The following is a 21,681-nucleotide window of genomic DNA, read 5'->3' on the forward strand; positions in this document are numbered from 1 at the left end:
CACAATTAAAATAAAAATATTTTTATTATTTTTTAAAAACATAACCTATACTTACGCATCTGATTGTCAAATACACCTAGAGACACAAATAATATAAAAACTGTTGTATTTTTTGTTTTTGTCTCCCAAAAAAAATGTAAACTGTTGTGTATATATACCCTTTGTGTATATATAGAAAAGGCGTGGCTATTGTAAAGTTATCTTTAAAATCGATATTGAAAGTTTTACAACAGATAAAAAAGGGAAACCCTAACCTCGACGTGTATACACCAGCAGACGAGAAAGCCTATAGGGTTCAATATCTCTTCAGCTAACGAGAAAGCCATTAAAATGAAACCATTGATGAATAGAAGCCTAAAAACTAATACGTTTCGCAGAAGGGAAAGAACAAAGGAGGTTCGCGGGGTAATGTTTTGGGAGAATAGTTACACCAAAAAAAATATAATGTCTATAAGAGTAAAGATACTATATGAGACAAATTGTTTTTTCTTTGCTTAATATATTCGGTTTTTTTTTTCTTTCGAAATTTCAAAAAATTCGTTACTTTTGACAAGAACAAGGTTCGTCATTTGTCCTTACAGACAATGCAATAGCCTTACAAGTTCGTAGCACTAGACTAGACCCTAGAGTAACTCTAGGGATAAATAGCCAAAATTTTTTAATTTTCAAAAATGTTAGGTGGACACAAAGCCCTTCATGAGACATTTTTTAATATTATTTAAATCTTTTAAAAACTTGTAAAAATCAATTCTTAAATTTTTTTTTTACTGGTGAATTTTGCTGAGCACTTCTCTACGTTCTAGAAGCTTCTTGAAGAGCTCTGACGGATTCAATTTTGAACCCTGCTACCGAGTCTCCATTCCTTGGCACGAGATTTGACATCTTACCAACTATGTCCTAGCAGTGATGACTCTCCGAAATTTGACCTCCCTCAGATCGTGGCTTCATCCAATGGCCCCGCTGGCCATTGATGACCATTTAGTTGTTGCAAGCCCCCTGCGCTGTTATAACTTTTGTTTTTCACATTCAACTCTCGTGTGTCATGTTGGTGTTCCTCTCAATTTGATCCACATGGATGTTGGAGCTTTGTTTTGGTATCCTCTGCTCTTCGGGATCACTGTTGTCATCTTCTTGGTTTTGGATTTATGGAGGAAGGAGTACTACAGGCTTCCTCCGGGTCCTGCGGGATGGCCGATTGTGGGAAATCTGTTGCAGGTGGGTAACAAGCCCCACAAATCCTTTTTCCACCTTGCTCAAAAATACGGACCACTCATGAGCCTCTCTCTCGGAATGAAAACCACAGTGGTGGTCTCCTCTTCCGCCATGGCAAAGGAGGTTCTCAAAACCCATGACCACATATTCGCAGGCCAGACCATCACACATGCGTCCAAGGCTCTTTCCTACTACAAGAATTCCATCGTTTTTGCCCAATATGGATCTCACTGGCAAATGCTGAGACATATATCTAATACCGAACTCTTCTCTGTGAAGAGGTTGGAAGCTCTGCAACACCTCCGAAAAGGTCAAGTAAATCGAATGATTTATGAGATTTTTCAAGATGTCGCGAAGGGAAAGTGTGTGGATATTGGACGCATTGTGTAAGGCCTTCGAAAGATTGGTGCGACGGGCACCGGCGAGTCGTGCACGAGGGCACGCGGGCGAGCGCACGGACGCAGACAAATGACAATGCGACAATATGCGACAATATGTGCGACGAAAGGTGAAACACTTAGAAATATGGCTAAGTGTTGAACGACATATATAGCGACTTGGAGGAGGACTTGCGTGAGAGCAAGGCCGACATATGAAGAACGTTTTGTGGGCGTGTTATGAGTGGTTGTGGGGTCGGCCAAGGGGCTGCACACCCCATGTAAACCCACGCTAGAACACATATAAATGTATGAGCATGAGAGCTCATTTCACCATCGAATGATTCACTCACTCTTCGCTCAAGACAAGAAGATAAGTGCGCAAGTCAAGAGGGAGTTGCGCATATCTCATGCGCATTGCTCCAAGAAGATTGCACGCTTGGGTGGAGTCTTGGAACCGGAAGTCGAAGGTTGGGCAAGTGTGCCCGGGGTGGATTCTAAGGTGCGGTTCTTGGTGTAAGACTTGGCAAGGATTCTTGGTGGCTCGGTTGAGCACTGTCCTTTGTGCAAGAGATGCACAAGATGTTGTAAAGGCAGGTTTGCCTCTCTTTGTATTATTCGGTTAAGTGTGAGACTTGGTTCGGCCAAGACACACTTGTATTGTAAACTGATATTCTTAATAAAATTGTCGGGCAGACTCACATTACGGGGAGTTGCCCCTCCCCTTTATACTTGTTGCAATTGTTATTGTTCTTGGTATAATTGCATGATGATAATGAATGAGTATGGGCTTCATTAAGTATAAAGGATAATTATGTTTACTTGGTTGCGAAACACAAGCTAAGTAATGTTAATGTGAAAGTAGGCGTAGTCCACGAATGTTAGTATTGGTGAAAAGAAAGCATTTGGTGGTGCCGCACCTTGCTACAAGCGGTTGGAAGACTACCACAGGTGTAGGGGCGTGACAGGTGGTTCGGAGCAATTTTTGCTCGTGAAGGTTTGAAGTTGATGACATGTGATATTGAGACTTGAACAAGGTTCAGGTGTTGAAGCATTTGAAGGTAGTTTCAAGACTCGGCTTGAGCAGGGCTGCTCGTGATAGTGGAAGCAGGTTTAGCAGAGGTGAAGCTTAGTGCTTTGACCAAGCTGAACGACAAGGCATGGAAAGTTTGGGAGAAGGTGAAGGGAAGCTCTTTCTTACCTTATACAGGTTGAAGAGGTTGAAGGAAGAGAAGCCCTGGATCTGAAAGGAACTTGAAGTCTTGGAGAAGACTGTTGAAGATGAACTTCTTCAACTTGGTTGGACAATGGAGCAAGATGAAGTTGCAGATTGTGCTGACCAGGAAGAGGAAGCCGTGATGATTGAGGATGTTGCAGACATGACCATGATGGAGGATGAACTTGAGGATGATCAAGTTGGACCAGGATTGTGCAGTTTGCGTACATGGATGAACGAGGAGGAGCCTCATGATGATGAAGTAAGTATTGATACTTGTGTTTCATTTGGGCATTTGGTAGATGGACCGTATGTAGGGAGAGGCAAAGCCAGTTTGCCGATGCTATGGAGGATCTTGCCATGGATGTCTATGATGAGACCTTGTATGGAGAAGCAAGGATTGTTGATGGTTGTTGGACTTGTTGGGGTTGTTTGTGACCTTATGGTAGAAGGTACAAAGGCCCTTGACAAGGGTGGAACTTGATGATCATTGTGGAGGAAGGGGTCATGCTTTAGCCACATGGCTAAGTGCCCAGCATGACTCATGGATAGATTGGAGGGCACACTCTTGGGTGGACTTATCATGGCCGAGACCAAGAGATAGTCTTGGTGGACACTTTGGTGGAGGAGCTATGATGGAAGGGACTCATGATGATGATGATATGGTTGGGTGACCGAGTTCACTAAACCGAAGATTTTAGACTTGGATGAGGATGACCGATTGTTGTGATGAGTCTACAGGGATGTTGTGCAGATGGATTTGCTAGTGTGACATGGAGACTTATTACTTATGAGTGGATGGAGAGGTTGTGCACTCTTGTACAACAAGGCCATGGACTTGGATGGATTTGTGAGCAGATTATGGAGCTCATTGTGACTTTTAGGGACTTCATACATGGTGGACTTAGAGGATTTGATGCATTGAGGAGCTGAGGTCAAGAGACTTTGATGTAGTATGGGATGCATACTTTCAAAGTACATGTATGGGCATGGCTTGGAAGAGTGACTTGATGTGGAGGATCGATATGAGACACTTTGGAGTGATGGAGTTACAATGATGATGATGATGCCTTGACTTGGGCATGGGTTGAGCCGAGACTCAACTACTTTGGCACATAGGGAGATGAGACAAGTGCATACTTGTTTCTATGGCAGATTTGAGAGATGGCACATTGTAGATATGATGAAGGGGTGCTTCATGGATCTAGATGTGGCACATCGAGAGTCGGTTTGAGGAGATGATCTCTTCATATGGAGGAGACACACACACACATGATGATGTTGGGATAGATGTGGCTGATTTCATGTAGCACATTGACACCAAACATCATGGACAGCATGTTGCAGATGAGGTGGATGGAGTTCCATGGACCTGAGCATGGATTATGGAGATAGATTCTTGATGAGTCGAGGATGTGGCAGATGTTTGAGGAACAACTGATGATGGCATGAGGATGTTCACTCTCATGGTTTGAGCGTGATAGTTGGACTGATCACCCGACTAGTTCGAGACATGAGGGCATGCAGTGGGCAGAGATGTGTTAGCATTATGTTGGAGTATCATGGCAGCAGTTCACATGAGGACACATGATGAAGACAGGAGGTCAGTAATCATGGATCGAGATGATATCTGATGGAGAGCATACCGTTGAGGTGCATACCTTGGTATGGTGAACTTGGTGGCAGTTGGTCACTAAGTCGAGGCATGATGGAGATGAGGCTCTACATATGTTGCAAGGATGTTTGCTTTGTGTGGAGAAGTCAACATCGTGGATGATGGTGATCTTGGTGGATGGCTACCGGGATGGGATGTTGTCGAGGAAGACAACGATTTCAGGTGGAGGAGGATGTAAGGCCTTCGGAAGATTGGTGCGACGGGCGTCGGCGAGTCGTGCATGAGGGCGCGCGGGCAAGCGCACGGGCGGGCGCACGGACGCGGACAAACGACAATGCGACAATATGTGACAATATGTGTGACGAAAGGTGAAACACTTAGAAATATGGCTAAGTGTTGAATGACATATATAGCGACTTGGAGGAGGACTTGCGTGAGAGCAAGGCCGACATATGAAAAACGTTTTGTGGGCGTGTTATGAGTGGTTGTGGGGTCGGCCAAGGGGCTGCACACCCCATGTAAACCCACGCTAGAACACATATAAATGTATGAGCATGAGAGCTCATTTCACCATCGAATGATTCACTCACTCTTCGCTCAAGACAAGAAGATAAGTGCGCAAGTCAAGAGGGAGCTGCGCATATCTCATGCGCATTGCTCCAAGAATATTGCACGCTTGGGTGGAGTCTTGGAACCGGAAGTCGAAGGTTGGGCAAGGGTGCCCGGGGTGGATTCTAAGGTGCAGTTCTTGGTGTAAGACTTGGCAAGGATTCTTGGTGGCTCGGGTGAGCACCGTCCTTTGTGCAAGAGATGCACAAGATGTTGTAAAGGTAGGTTTGCCTCTCTTTGTATTATTCGGTTAAGTGTGAGACTTGGTTCGGCCAAGACACACTTGTATTGTAAACTGATATTCTTAATAAAATTGTAGGGCAGACTCACATTACGGGGAGTGCCCCTCCCCTTTATACTTGTTGCAATTGTTATTGTTCTTGGTGTAATTGCATGATGATAATGAATGAGTATGGGCTTCATTAAGTATAAAGGATAATTATGTTTACTTGGTCGTGAAACACAAGCTAAGTAATGTTAATGTGAAAGTAGGCGTAGTCTACGAATGTTAGTATTGGTGAAAAGAAACCGTTCAGTGGTGCCGCACCTTGCTACAAGCGGTTGGAAGACTACCGCAGGTGTAAGGGCGTGACACATTGCCTTCCAGAGCTCGTTTAATCTCATAGGGAACTTGATCTTCGGTAAAGACGTGTTAGATCCTCAGTTCCCTCGAGCTTCTCAAGAGTTGAACGACACCATTTCGAAACTGATGGAGATTCACGCGTCTCCCAATCTGGCGGACTTTTTCCCCTTCCTTCACTGGTTCGATCCCCAGGGCCTGTACCGTAATACGGGAATCTATTTGAAAAAATCTTATGATGTTACCGTTAAATTCATGGAGGATCTTCTGGCCACCAGATCAGGCGAAAGCAGTGATAGAAATTACAATGAAAAGGATCTGTTGGACGTTCTACTGGATATGAGAAGCGACGAATTTTCTCTCACCCATATCAGAGGCTACTTAACTGTAAGTCTTTCGTTGCTTATTTACAATTTTACTCTAAGAGTTAGAAGCTGGTTCCTCTCTCTATGTTTAATGCCTTGTTACAGGACCTATTTGGGGCCGGAAGCGATACAACCGCAACGACAATAGAATGGGCGATGGCAGAACTGATCCGCAATCTGGAGAAGATGAAACGAGCCCAAGCCGAATTGGACGAGGTAGTCGGGCGCCACCGAATGGTTGAAGAGAGTGACGCATAACGTCTCCCTTATCTGCGAGCAGTGGTCAAAGAAGTGTTTCGATTGCATCCCGTCGTTCCTTTTCTCATCCCTCACAGAGCCGATGAGCGTTGTGAGATTGGGGGGTTTGTGATACCGAAGCACAGCCAGATAATCGTCAACGTGTGGGCGATCGGGAGGGACCCTTCGATCTGGAAGGAGACCTCGAAATTTATGCCAGAGAGATTTCTTGACAAGGAGATGAGCAGTGTGGAGTACAGGGGACAAAACTTCGAGCTGATTCCGTTCGGGGCAGGAAGGAGAATGTGGAAAGACATGGTGGCAAACCCACCCTCCTCTTACATTGAAGGCACATGAAAGGCTGGTACAGTCGCCTTGCCGTCTGGTAAGAACTTAGCAGATCACATCAATATAAGGCATGTTTAGCAGATCACATCAATATAAGGCATGTTTCCAGAGGCAATGGCTATACATCTCTTCAGTGACTCGAGGGTGGAGAAGGGGTTCAAGTTAAGGGAATTAAAACTAATTTTATTGCAAACATGGTTGTCACTCCCGCAGAGGAGGCTGAGGAAGAGGTAGACAACCCCTCTCACCCTGGCAAGGGCAAGGTGACGAGCATTTTGATTGCAGTATTTTTCGTTGTTATTGCATAATGGTGGTTGATGCGAAAGTTCAAGAACTCGTGTTTCGTTGTTATTGCATAATGGTGGTTGATGCAAAAGTTCAAGAACTCAGGGTCACGAGTTACTACCTCTGGGCACTGTGTAATCTTTTTAGCCGCCACCAAAGGAATTACAGGACTTAGGAGGGCGTCAATGTACTGTTAAAGAGAAAAATGCTCAACATCGAATTTCATCTACACCACACCAAAGCAGTACACTACCACATTGTCATCCTCCTAGGCATGCAACTCGAAGGCTCAGTGTCTCCTTCTATTAAAACTGTGGATGGCTCCCCTTTTCTCTATCCAACTCATATAAAAGCTCACCACAACAGACCTAGCAACCCTTCCCCAAGGAGACGTCAAACTAGCAGTGACTCAAAGCTTGCTTCTGTTGGCTCGGTCCCTCCAACATCATAAATGGCCAGGTCAGTAGCCAAGGTGTCTCTCCTTTCCAGCAACAATTCCATGGGATTCCCACTTCTAGATGACCCAAATTACTATAATCCATGCCTGAGTGGTCCAGGAAGACCCTCTACAACACTAGTTGGGCGTCATTCATTTCCCAAGGTAGCTCCTTTCCCTTCTTTAATGTCTCTCTCTTCTCAGCTCTCTTATTGGTTTTGCTGGTTTTACAACGATGTAACTGTCAAAAAAATCCTCTGGTTTCTCCTCTGCGGACAAAAACCTCCTCATGCTTTTCTAAACATCTTATTTCTTAGTCTCTGTTCATGCTGTTAGAGCTTCAATGCTCAGAAATTTGTAATTTTTGTATCACTAATATAATACAAAGAAGTTTTACTTTAAAATAAAAAATAAAAAATTTATAGTCTAATTAATTTTAATAGAAACTAATTATCATCCTTATTTTATACATTAAATTATAAAAACATATAAAATACAATTGCAATTTATAATTTTATTGTCCATCTTCGGAAATATGGTTTAGATGTGTGTATTTTTTATCTTAATTATGTTGTTAATTATTAGAAGTATGATTAATATGCGTAAATATGTGTGTTTATTATGGCCAAAAATTCATAGTGATTGATATGATGGTAATGAAAGATTTGGTTTTTTTTAGTATTTATATTTTTAAATAAAATAGAATTATCATATCAATTTTTGAAGTAGATATTTCATAAATTTTGATATTAAATATTTAATTTATTTATAAAAAAAATTTAATTTATTTATAAATATATGATTTATACTTTTATATAAAATAAAATTATATATTAAAAATGTATAATAATTGTGTTTTTTTATAAACTAATATAAGTTTGGAAAACGATAATAGTGAAAAATTTAGTTTATTTATTTTATTATTTGGGACTGTAAACAAATTAAAGTAAAGTTATCTTATAAATTTTGATAATAAAATATTTCTCATATATATATATAAGAAATATTTTGAAAAGTAACAAAATTCTAGGTAAAAACTACATTATTAGAGGTTTATTGTCAAAATAAGATGAAGAATAAAATCTTGGCATGAAGTTAAATAGATGAAGAGAAATAAACTTGTGGTTCATCATCAAAACAAGATGTGAAGAATAAGATCTTGACATCAATTTGAGAATAGTAACTTGGAGGAAGTGTCTTCCTACAAGTACCTAGGAATTGATATTCATCACAAGCTCAACTAGAACAATAGCATTGAGAAAATGATTAATGGGGGATGGAAAGCTTATCTTGGTCTTGAAAATAATTGTAAAATGACAAACCTCCTAATGTGGGATAGAAAGAAGTTTCTCTTTGAAACTTTAGTGACTACGGTGAGGTTTGGGGTTGTAGCATCTCTAGAGAATTCTGGAGAAAGTTGAGCAAATCCATAAGCCTTTTATAACGTATAACCTCAAAATTAAAAGCAACACACCCTATCCTATTCTCCTTATGGAAGTGGGTCTTTCCCCTATTGAGAGCCTAGCTATGACTACGCTTCTGTTGTACAAGCACAAACTCAATAACATAGGAGACCATAGACTTCCTAAGCTAGCTTTAAATTCCATCCGAAACCACCTAAGGCTCAAATGAGGTTGGTATAAAGACACCACCATTGGGAGATCGACGAGAATGTTGCATTGCAAAACATTAATAACATTAAAAATATTTTTACTTCTAAGTTCAAAGAAAAAATGTGGTGTGAGAAAGATTTAACAACTAAAAGAAAATTAAGATATTATAAGGAGATAATCAACCCCACCCTAGAAGATCAAAAGTATCTCTCTGTTTTAACTAGCTCAAAGAAGAAAATTAATATAGCCAAGATTAAAACAAACTCTCATGAGCTCCATAGTGAAATGGGGCAGTTCCTAAAACACCATGGATGGAAAGGTTGTGCCATCTACGAACGTCGAGGATGAAAATCACTCCCTCTTAGAGTGCCCTGCGTACAACCACATATTAGATCTGAGTTTCAAAATCTTTGTTGCAATACTGACCTCACTCCCTCTTAGAGTGCCCTGCCTACAACCACATATTAGATCTGAGTTTCAAAATCTTTGTTGCAATACTGACCTTCCTAGCCTTTTACGTTATCAAAATTACAGTGAGCTCGGGAGACTTCTCTCCAAAATTTTTGAGCATAGGAATAAAATCTTAAATCAAACTAAATAATTCGTTGATTTAGGTCTGATAGACCAAAGTTTGGTCTCAATGGACGTTAACCATCATCATCATCAAATAGATGAAGAGAAAAAAAATTAGTTGTTATAATATAACAGTTACATTTGACTAAATAAATAATATTTCGTGTAAAGAAAATGGTTAGATTTGACTAAATAAATAATATTTTAGTATAAAGAAATAATTGTTAAAATATAATTGTTAATATTGAATTAGAGAAAATAATTAATCGAAAGGAAAATTTTAATGAAATGAATATCTAAAAAATAAAAATAATTAGATCAAACCTAAATAATCAACACAATAAAACAATTAATAAAATCAATATAATAAAATAAAAATAATATTTGGGTCAAATCTAAATAATCAAAACACTAAAATAAAAATAATATTTAGGTCAAACTTAAATAATCTAAATTATATATATATATATATATATATATATATATATATATATATATAATTTCCTATCATATATATCTTATTTTTAATAATAAATAGGAAGAGTGATAATCAATCATTTAAGGTTTTTGAAGTAAGACTTTTGTGATGCATAATATTTTTAATAGTATCTTTCGAAAAAAAATCACATAAAAGATATTTCGAACCACCCAGTGTGGTTCAAATGTGGTTCATCTTCAGGATAAGATGAGGAACCAGATCCCGGCAATAGATGTAGAGAGCTGCTAACTAGCTGTTAGCCAGTAACAACTAGTTTGACTAAGGGCAGAGCTTAGTAAAGATTTTGACCAAAAAAGGAGTAAGGGAAATAAATTAAATAATTTATTTTTTTTAAATTAAACATTCTTCCCTTGATCCATGATCATACCAAGCTAATATAATTCCAATTTCAACATTTACCATGGAATAGATATACATATATGGAGATAACCCCAACAAGAAAACACCATCACCAATCTTTTCCTTTTAGACATATTTAGGCATAATTTCCCCTTTTTATAACATCTAAGAATTTCTAAACATGATTTACATGATATTCCCAAATTTTAATGAAAATCAGAATATCATCTAAGTACACTATTATAAAACCATTTATTAATGACTTAAATACATCTATCATAAGTAACATGAAAGTAGTGAGAGAATCACTAAGCATACAAGACATAACTAGTTATTCAATTAAGGCTTGTAATTTTGTTTTAAAAACAAGGTTCCAAATGTCATCCTCAAAAATACTTATTTGATGATAACTACTCCTTAATTCTAACTTCATGAAAAAGGTTGCATTTTATAAATTATCCAATTAATCATCAATATGAGCAAGAGGGAAATGATCTTCATCATGATTTTGTTCGATGCCTATAAATCCCCACATTATTCATGTATTATCTTTTTACGCCGTAAGGCATTCCCTCTGAGAGAGACATTCCTAAATGCCACTTTGCACCATTTTGCATCGTAAGATCTGTTGTTAGACCATTAAACCATTCTTAGCCATCAGATGATGTCATAACCATCTCCCGAATCTAACTTGATGGATGCTATCATAACCGTCTCACCGGTCTAATGCTGTCATAACCGTCTCACCGCTTTCCCCTGACGAAGCCATAATCGTCTCACAGTTAATTAACGGGTATGGTATAGACTTGCTATGAAAAATGGTTTAGGTTTATTCATCGTTTCTTTCTTAGTTTCTTTCTTAGTGCTCGGCCTCGCCATGGTGAAGGTGCGATCATGTAGATTGACATTCAAGAAATGAATATGAAGACTTGTGCAGTATGTCAAATGATTCAGAAGGGCCCTGCATATTTTACGACGCCGAAGCATATATATCTTCATCCAAGAAGAGTACAAAATTTGGTACCCCTGTTTCGTCCCCCTCTTTTCTTCTGGGGAATAATTGCAGCAATATGTCTTCCTCTCGTAGGCCGCCCTTAACTCCATCGCTTATTCCTATCAGGGCTCCTTTGGCCGCTTATTCAATTCCATTCCTCACCCGCTCATTCCTTGGCTACTTATTCAATTCCACTCTTCACCCGCTCATTCTCCTTCCCTGTACTGTATTTTAATTTAAATGGAAGAAATAGTTGATCTAAACTAAATAGTTGATCTAAACTAGGTGTAGACACTGAACTTGAACTTAATCATGCATGCATTTTTTATTAAGAAAAGCTATCACACTAAGCTTATGTCAAATGATTCAGAAGGGCACTGCATATTTTACGACGTCAAAACTGATATATCTTCATCCAAGAAGACTACAGAATTTGGCACCCCTATTTCGTCCTCTTCTTGTGATCTTGGGAATAATTGCAGCAGCATGTCTTCCTTTAGTAGGCCGCCCTTAACTCCACTGCTTACTCCCATCGAGGTTCCTTTGGCCGCTTATTCAAATCCACTCTTCACCCACTCATTCTCTATCTCTGTACTGTATTTTAATTTAAATTGAAGACATGGTTGATCTAAATTAGGGGTAAATACTGAACTTGAATTTAATAGTGCATGCATTATATCCCAGTTTGGATTTCGGTTAAAATCTTTTTTTATTACCAAACACTATTACACAAAGCTCGTTAAAAGCATTATAACTTGAATAACTTATATTCATATTTATTTTTGGATGTTTTTTTTTAACTTTTTAATTATTGGATTTCAATACATTTAAAAAGTGTTTTATATTATAGAATTTGTGAAGAAAATTCGGTAGGGATAAAATTTGACTTGATTATTATATTAAAGTTAAAATCTAAAACTAAATTAAGTTATAATTTTTCTAAATTGATTTATATCATTTATATTTATAATAATAATATTTATATATATAATAATAATAAAATTATTTTAAAGTAATTATTTGTTTTTATTCATTTATCAATTTTGCTTTATAGGAAAGAGAAGTTAAGTCTTAACGCTCTTTTAACATTTAATGTTTTTATATTCAAGTTATAACACTTCTAAATGATTTTATATACTTATAAAAAATAAATTTAGATTAAAGTAATAATTTGTTTTTATTTATCTACCTATTTTGCTTCATAGGAAAGAGAAGTTAATTCTTAAAGCTATTTTAACATTTAATCTTTTTATATTGTCTCACTTGATTTTAATACATTTATATATTTTAATACTCCATACATCTTTATAATAAATTTGATATTAAAATATTAACGGACTATATATATGGATTCAACACCATTCCAAAAAATCACACTAAAGACAACTCATTTCTTCATATGTTTCTATTAAGTGTTTTTTTTTTACCAATTATAAGTTTAATAAATATGTTACTTATTTGTTAGTTATTATAAAAGAATAGACATACTATTTTTACTTCTTTATTATAAATTAATAAATTATTTATTATTATTATTATTACCCATTAAATAGATATTTTATTTATTTTTAATTTTTTTTTTATAAATTATTTAATTGATTTATTCTAAATTAATGAATTTGGTCATTATTTTCTTTTCCATAAAGTTCAATAATTTTAATGTTAATGTCTATGACAATTGTCGTGATGCGATGCCATTCATTTTGACTTTAATGATATTTAGAATAATATTATAATTATTGTAAAAATAATTTGAAATACAATTATTTAATGTATATGATAATCAAATAATTAAACAAACCAATAGTATACAAAAGAAATTCTATATATATATATATATGTTTGTTTATATATCTTTTAACTAAATTCTTTTATAAAATATAACTTTATAATTCCTTTTAAGATGAAGGAAAAAATTAAAAGTATATATGGTATAAAACATTAGATTAGAGTAGACAATGTATCTTTGTATTTGTCCAATGGATTTTTTACCATGAAACCCCTATGCAGGAGTTTAGGCTCCTCACTTTAATATTTAGAAAAAAAGGGTTTTGGCCGTTCATTTTAAAATTTCGAAAATAAAATGCGAATTAATTCAAACAATGAATCACTAAGAAAAACAACACGCCCGTTAACCTATTTATAACCTTCCTTTGGCTTCATGATGTATCATTCTTGATGTTTTTCTATTTTTTATCAGATGCATTACAAAAAATCTATGTTAAGAATGAACTAATTTGGCCCCTCACTTTAATACTTTAAAAAATGGGTTTTTGGCCCTTCACTTTAAAATTTCGAAAATAAAGCGCTAATTATTTCAAACAATTACAAAAAATCTATGTTAAGAATGAACTAATTTGGCCCCTCACTTTAATACTTTAAAAAATGGGTTTTTGGCCCTTCACTTTAAAATTTCGAAAATGAAGAGCCAATTATTTCAAACAATGAATCACTAAGAAAAAAACCACACCAGTTAAAAAGATTAAGTTTGTCCATAAACAAATGGATTCCTTTTTATCACCTTCCTTTGGCTTCATGATGTATCATTCTTGATGTTTTTCTATTGTTTATTAGATGCATTACAATAATGTATGTTAAGATCTGGAATAGTATCTCATGTGTTGCACTTCTAATTCAATCTTGTTTCAAGGAGGACTAAAGAATAGACATGCTATTTTTACTTCTTTATTATAAATTAATAAATTATTTATTTATTTATTCTTATTACCCATTAAATATATTTTTTATTTATCTTTTTTTTATATAAATTATTTAATTGATTTATTCTAAATTAATGAATTTGGACATTTTCTATATACTCAAATGCTCATTCTTTTCTTTTCGAGAAAGTTCAATAATGTTAATGTTAATGTCTATGAGAATTGGTGTGATGCAATGCCATTAACATTGACTTTAATGATATTTAGAATAATATTATAATTATTGTAAAAATAATTTGAAATAAAATTATTTAATGTATATGATAATCAAATAATTAAACAAACCAATAATATACAAAAGAAATTATATATATATATATATATATATATATATATATATATAAACTAAATTCTTTTATAAAATATAATTAAATAATTCCTTTTAATATGATGGAATAAATTAAAAGTATATATGGTTTAAAACATTAGATAAGAGTGGACAATGTATCTTTGTATTTACATTTGTAATTCCATCTATGTCAAATGGATTTTTGACCATGAAACCCCTATGCAGGGGTTTTGGCTCCTCACTTTAATATTTAAAACTCATTTTAAAATTTCGAAAATAAAGTGTGAATCAATGAATCACTAAGAAAAACAACACACCCATTAAAAAGATTAAGTTCGTCCATAAACAAATGGTTTCCTTTTTATAACCTTCCTTTGGCTTCATGATGTATCATTCTTGATGTTTTTCTATTTTTTATCAGATGGATTACAAAAAATGTATGTTAAGAATGAATTAATTTGGTCCCTCCCTTTAATATTTAAAAAAAAAGGGGTTTTGGCCCTTCACTTTAAAATTTCGAAAATAAAGAGCGAATTATTTCAAACAATGAGTTACTAAGAAAAACAACACACCGGTTAAAAAGATTAAGTTTGTCCATAAAAAAATGGATTCCTTTTTATCACCTTCTTTTGGCTTCATAATGTATCATTCTTGATGCTTTTCTATTGTCTATTAGATGTATTACAATAATGTATGTTAAGATCTGGATTAATATCTCATGGGTTGCACTTCTAATTCAATCTTTGTTTCAAGGAGGACTAAAGAATAGACATGCTATTTTTACTTCTTTATTATAAATTAATAAATTATTTATTTATTTATTCTTATTACCCATGAAATGAAATAGATTTTTTATTTATCTTTTATTTATTTTTATTTTATAAATCATTTAATTGATTTATTCTAAATTAATGAATTTGGACATTTTCTATAGGCTCAAATGCTCATTCTTTTATTTTCTAGAAAGTTCAATAATTTTAATGTTAATGTCTATGAGAATTGGTGTGATGCGATGTCATTAACATTGAATTTAATGATATTTAGAATAATATTATAATTATTGTAAAAATAATTTGAAATAAAATTATTTAATGTATATGATAATCAAATAATTAAACAAACCAATAGTATACAAAAGAAATTATATATATATATATATATATATATAAACTAAATTCTTTTATAAACTATAATTATATAATTCCATTTAATATTATGGAATAAATTAAAACTATATATGGTTTAAAGCATTAGGTTAGAGTGGACAATGAATATTTTTATTTACATTTGTAATTCCATCCATGTCAAATGGATTTTTGACCATGAAACCTCTATGCATGGGTTTTGGCCCCTCACTTTAATATTTTTTTAAAATGGGTTTTGGACTTTCACTTTAAAATTTCGAAAATAAAGAGCGAATTAATTCAAACAATGAATCACTCAGAAAAACAACACACTCGTTAAAAAGATTAAGTTTGTCCATAAACAAATGGATTCCTTTTTATAACCTTCCTTTGGCTTCATGATGTATCATTCTTGATGTTTTTCTATTGTTTATAAGATGCATTACAAAAAATGTATGTTAAGGCTAAACAAAATTCGATCTGGATTAGTATCTCATGAATTGCACTTCTGATTCAATCTTGGTTCAAGGAGGACTCTTGATGAAGATGAAATTTAGTAATGGTAGGACCGTAAACACTTTCATATACATATTCCTAAAAAATTAAGGCAGCCACATATTTAACATATAACCTAACTCATGCAAATAAGTTGATTAAACTTTACAAAGAAATAAAGTTTTGATCTGATGAAAATATGTGGATTATAATATTTTGCACTAGTCTGGGGTCGACCTAAAACCCATTTACAAGCTATAGATGCAAAAGGAGTATACATGGCATCAACATACAAACTTTCATTCTCTTGACATAGTATACATTGTTCTCACTGGTCTCTATTAATGTTTCTCCATAATTTTTGGGGCTTGGATTAGATATCTTGATTCCACTTCTTTGCATGGTGCTCTCGACCATAAGCCAATGCTTAGGACATATGCAGATACATTGTGTTCGCAATCTCATGGTAGACACTTGAATATTTCAAGAAGGCATTCATTAGGAAGCATGCTAATAAGGTCTTTTTGTTTATTCTTTAGCTTTGCCTCTCTAAATGGCATGATGAAATTGCCACGGAGTCTTGTCTGAGGACAAAAAGCACTTCCAATCGAGGTGCAAGAGACAATAAAAGATTTGTAACCACATGAAGAGAAAACTTAGGCCTTCTAAAGTCTTCATCACCTAGAGATTAATGACATTCCACCCTTAGCACAAAAGATATAGTACCAACCATTTTTTTACTGTGTTATAATTTTCTCTAAAAATGTGATGGCAAGTGTGCCCTGAGTGTAGGCAATTTAAAGATCAAGGCACTGATATTGATTATCAAATATTTTATGTGAATACACCAAAAATCCACAAATCATATTTTCTAGTCTGTAGAGGGAAGAGAATTGACCTTGTAATAGATCTCTCAATGCATTAGCATGACATCATGATCCACTGGATTAAAATTTTGGGCTTTGTATAGTTAAGAAACCAAACCCATCCAACATTGGGACTTGGGAGTAAAGTCTAATTTTAGTAATTTTGAAGTCAAAAAAAGGTTGTAGGCTATTACGTTTTCACTTAAATTCTCATGGTGATGTGTAGCAATACACCATTTTCTTCTCCAACATAGTGCCTTGTGTTAGTTATCAATATTGTAGTCTCCATTATATTCTCCAATGCATAATCCAATGCTTCATTCCCCAAACCATATAAATTACTTGCATGATATTTGATGGTCATAGATTAAATATTCCAACTATTTATGAAAATATAAAAACTTAGTGTTCCGTTGGATAACTTCAAACATTAACATTTGGATAGTAGTATATGAAAAATATTCATGGGGATAAGTGTAGTGCTTAGAAGTACCATTGACGGCAGAAAAGGATCCATACCATTATAATTGAGCACTCTTCCTGTGTTATAATATCTTTTCATAGTTGATTAGCAAAAATGTTTGCAAAGTTTCTTCATGGGCTAATAGATAATCCCCAAATGGAGACAGAAATGGAGAACAAAATTGGGTGCATGGAAATATTTCTCCAGTTCTTTGATAAACACCAAATTCTTATTGGTGAGCGGTTCTATGGACCAAAAACACTTGATGCAACTTAGTCATCATCCAGTAGCCCAACACTTGACACTAGTGGAGATACTAGTTATGTTCAAAATGTGGTATGAATATGCACATATTTTGTCAAATTTTTGTGTATGTTTTTATGTGCTTAAAGAGTTGAATAATTTTATATTTTCTCTGATAAATACCAAAACACTCATTATCTGTATCTCACCAGGTAGCTTAGAGGTAAAAAACTTCATAACCTTTTCTTCATCCTCATCAATGAAAAATTCCTTAAGCTTATGCAATTGAAAAATCCAATTCTAAAACCAATCAATTCATGTATCATAAACTCCAACAAATGGACTTGTTCTGAGTTGATTTTTTAAGTTGATTAATTCATTAGTATAGAGTGAGATGTGGGAATCATATTGCATGCTTTAAGTCCTTCAAAATTTTGAATAAAATTTTATTTTTAGGGATTTTCTTAGCATTTCAATTAAATACCTTACTCTATAACTAAAAAAAATAAAAAATCACAAAGTCTTTCCATAATTTATCCTCTTTATTCTAGACATGAATGTAGCTTCTTATGTTGTAGATTATCCATGACTGTCCCTTTTCTCTTGGATCAATGGTTGTCATACACTTTATTAATGCCATGACCTATATTATAATTGAATTTGAGAAGAATGGAAGCTTTCATTTTTTAGATTTAAAAAATTTTAGGTTTCAAAAATTTGTACAATAGTTCATTAATATCCATGAAAATATTATTATGAAGAAATTCAAAAGATGGAAATATGCATATAATACTTTCTTTAGTTGACGGAGGGTTTCAACATAATTTCAAGTCTACCACAAACAAGGAGCTCCTTGTGATTGTTTAGTCTCATTTGCTTGTTTCAGATAATCTTATTGTGACTATAAAATTTAAGAGACAAAATTAATTTATTAATGTAGGCATAGGTATGGGAACACCATAATTAACATGGTGTTCATGCTAGAAATTGATAATATTTATTAGAGAATGCAAAGGGGATTAATAATAATCATTGAGGGTTTAATAATAATGATTGAGGTGTTATTTTTTTTAATACACATTTTATTAATGACCAGTGAAACTGTATCTTGAATGTAAAACACATTTTTATTCTTAATACAAGTTCCATACTATGGTATCGACTTACAGTGTTTCCTTTGCAACATCTGGTTCAATTGCTAGTTTTAGTACTAGCACAATTGTTGATCTACATGGAGATGTACTAAGTCAAATGACTCCTTTTTCTAGTAACTCCTAAACTTGCTTCTCTATTTCTTCATTCTCAATCACAGATAAATTATACATGCCAATATTAGGAAGAGGTGCACCTTGTTGCAACTATATCTATAGTTGTATCTCTCTCCTTTGAAGTAATCCCAGTAGTTCCTAAAACACTTCATCATTGTAATAAACCAAATACAATTATATAATAATTATTGTCATATCTTAGATAGACATACCCATGTGAGTCAATTGGGGTTATGTCAGTTGGTTGGGTGGAATGGATGTTATATTCTCCACCTTGGTTCAAATCACCGATAGTGACTTGATGAGCTATATAATTCCATAATAAATATTATTGTCCAGGCTTTGTGCCTATGAATATTATTGTATTGGATTCAAGCCTTGTGAACCCTTAAATGAGTATACATATGGGCCATCCTGGTATCAACAACCTCACTATAGCAACAACCTCACTATAGCCCTCAGGATGAGAGGGAGGTTGTTGTAAAAAGGAAATTACTAAAACCAATATCTACTAGTGGTATCAAAACCACTATTACTCCATGGTTTTATTGGCCCATGGTATTACCAACTATGAACATTGTTTCACTCATATAGTAATTCCTTTTTACTAACTCAATATAAAATATGACTAGACTAGTAAAAAAAAATTATTAGCTTTGTAAAAAGGAAATTACTGAAACCAATTTTTTTTTTAGGGAGGTTGTTGTAAAAAGGAAATTACTAAAACCAATATCTACTAGTGGTATCAAAACCACTATTACTCCATGGTTTTATTGGCCCATGGTATTACCAACTATGAACATTGTTTCACTCATATAGTAATTCCTTTTTACTAACTCAATATAAAATATGACTAGACTAGTAAAAAAAAATTATTAGCTTTGTAAAAAGGAAATTACTGAAACCAATTTTTTTTTTATTCGAGTGTAGATCTATCAATATGTCCGTAGAAGTGAGCATAGGAAGTCTTAACCATAAAATCAATTGTGTCAAAGAAAGTTTTGACCATCACACTATGGATGAAGAATCACAAAAGTTGAAGAAGGTTTTTAACCTTCATGATTGTCAAGGGGAGTCTTCCAAGGAGGATGAATATGTTTCCGGTAATAAAAATGCTGAGGATGAGTTACATGAAGAAGAGTTAGGGATGAATCCTCATTATGGTGGGTAGTTCATTCCAACCACAAATCCTAGTGAAGGTGTGGGGTTTCAATACTTTATTGGTCCACCCTTTCAAATCTACTAACATTGTAATAACTTTGAAGGAATATGTTGTAATAATTCTATAAAGAATTAGAGTAATCTCCATGATTATATTAGTATATCATCTAGTATAGTAAACATGCAACTAGTGATAAGGTAAAAAATCCCTTCTATGTGGATCCACAAATATGTATTGGTTTTTTAACCCTTAAAAACAATCGAATTAAGGATATGGATCACTACTTGACCATTATTAGCAATAAAGTAGTAAATGAGGAAGAATCATTGAAAAACATAGACAAATCACTCACCATGAACTCAACTTCTCTTACCATCAAGAAGGAAGCAACGAAGTGGAGGGTGGGAAGATCATCCAGAAAATCAAGGAAGAGGCCAAGGTGCATGTTAGGATTTCACCTTGAGAGAAGGCTCCACCATACGTTCTACCCATAAGTGAGATTTCCTACACTATAAGGAATGTGAATATGGTGCAAAAAAAACGTATACCACAAACTATCATAAAGAATTGATTTGGTGGTTTGGGAAGAGTGGGTAGTCCAACATAATATTGACCACTACCCACATAAAACATGAATTGAACAACATTTTAGTGGGAAGTGAATAATGAGATGAAAAATTTATCCTCTAATTGTCATAGTTTATCCTCTAATTGTCATAGTGCTTGTTTTAAAACCATATGAAAAGTACGACAACAAGCTATACAGGGGACAAAGTGAGCTATATTCTATATCCAACAGCGTATCATCTCTTCATGAGGAGGTCAAGGTTCCAACTTACATATCATACATTCCTACCATAGACAAACACATTCTCATGTTAGTTGTCAACACAATATTTTCCAAATCATGATGTCAACAATAATAAAATAATCATTAACAACTACATGGAATCAATAATCCACTCTAACAAGCAAGCTCCACAAGGACAGACCATTGAAAATATAAGTATGAAGGGAAAGGGAAGTTGACATAGTATAGGATTAATTAATTCCTACATACACGAACTTCCAAAATTTAGAGTATGCATGCAATTATTTATAATAGGTATATAAATATATTTAGTAGATTCCCTTATGTAAGGGATTATCCAAGATTTTTGTTAATGTGTCATTATCTTTTCAATCGATTCATGGGAAAAATTAAATGTCAACATGATGCAATCCTTTATGGCTTGCTCCATGACAACCACATCGCAATTCAAAATTTGATTGTGAATCAAGATGGCATTGCAAGGGAAAAAGGAGAAATGGTAGAGTTTCTAAGAAGTACCAAGTATAATATACCTCTTCTCTAGATTTCCCACCCTAATAAGGAACAACATAAGTGGGAAAAAATTGACATAATTGAAGTTGTAGTGAACGAGGTTATTATTATACTCTAACATGCAATTATTATGAACGAGTTTCTAAAAGCTAGAGAAGAAACAATAAATCATTTCCCTTAAATTTTGCAAGGACCAATTCTAACTGACAATAAATTCCCCAAAGGATCTACTTGTAGTCATAAAACACAAGTTGAGAATTCCATTCTACGAAATTGAGGTTGATAGTTATTTATTTGTGGAGTCCAATCTCAATGAATTCCACAAATACATAATGGGTATTATGTATAGAAGCAACAAAGTTATATCCAAGCTTATGGATAAGCTAGTCTTGCTAGAACATTTGGCATAATTTATGAGACATTAATGAC

General features: G+C 34.3%; 1 pseudogene; it reads left to right on the forward strand.

The window, feature by feature from the left end:
* Nucleotides 1-1,071: 1,071 nt before the first annotated feature.
* The window catches only part of LOC149232424 (geraniol 8-hydroxylase-like), an 87,572-nt pseudogene continuing 66,962 nt past the window's right edge, over nt 1,072-21,681 (forward strand).

This window comes from Pinus tabuliformis, chromosome J (genome assembly GCF_031772625.1).
Source record: "Pinus tabuliformis cultivar Carrire ecotype Pingquan chromosome J, CPIR1, whole genome shotgun sequence".
NCBI classification, from domain to species: Eukaryota; Viridiplantae; Streptophyta; class Pinopsida; order Pinales; family Pinaceae; genus Pinus; species Pinus tabuliformis.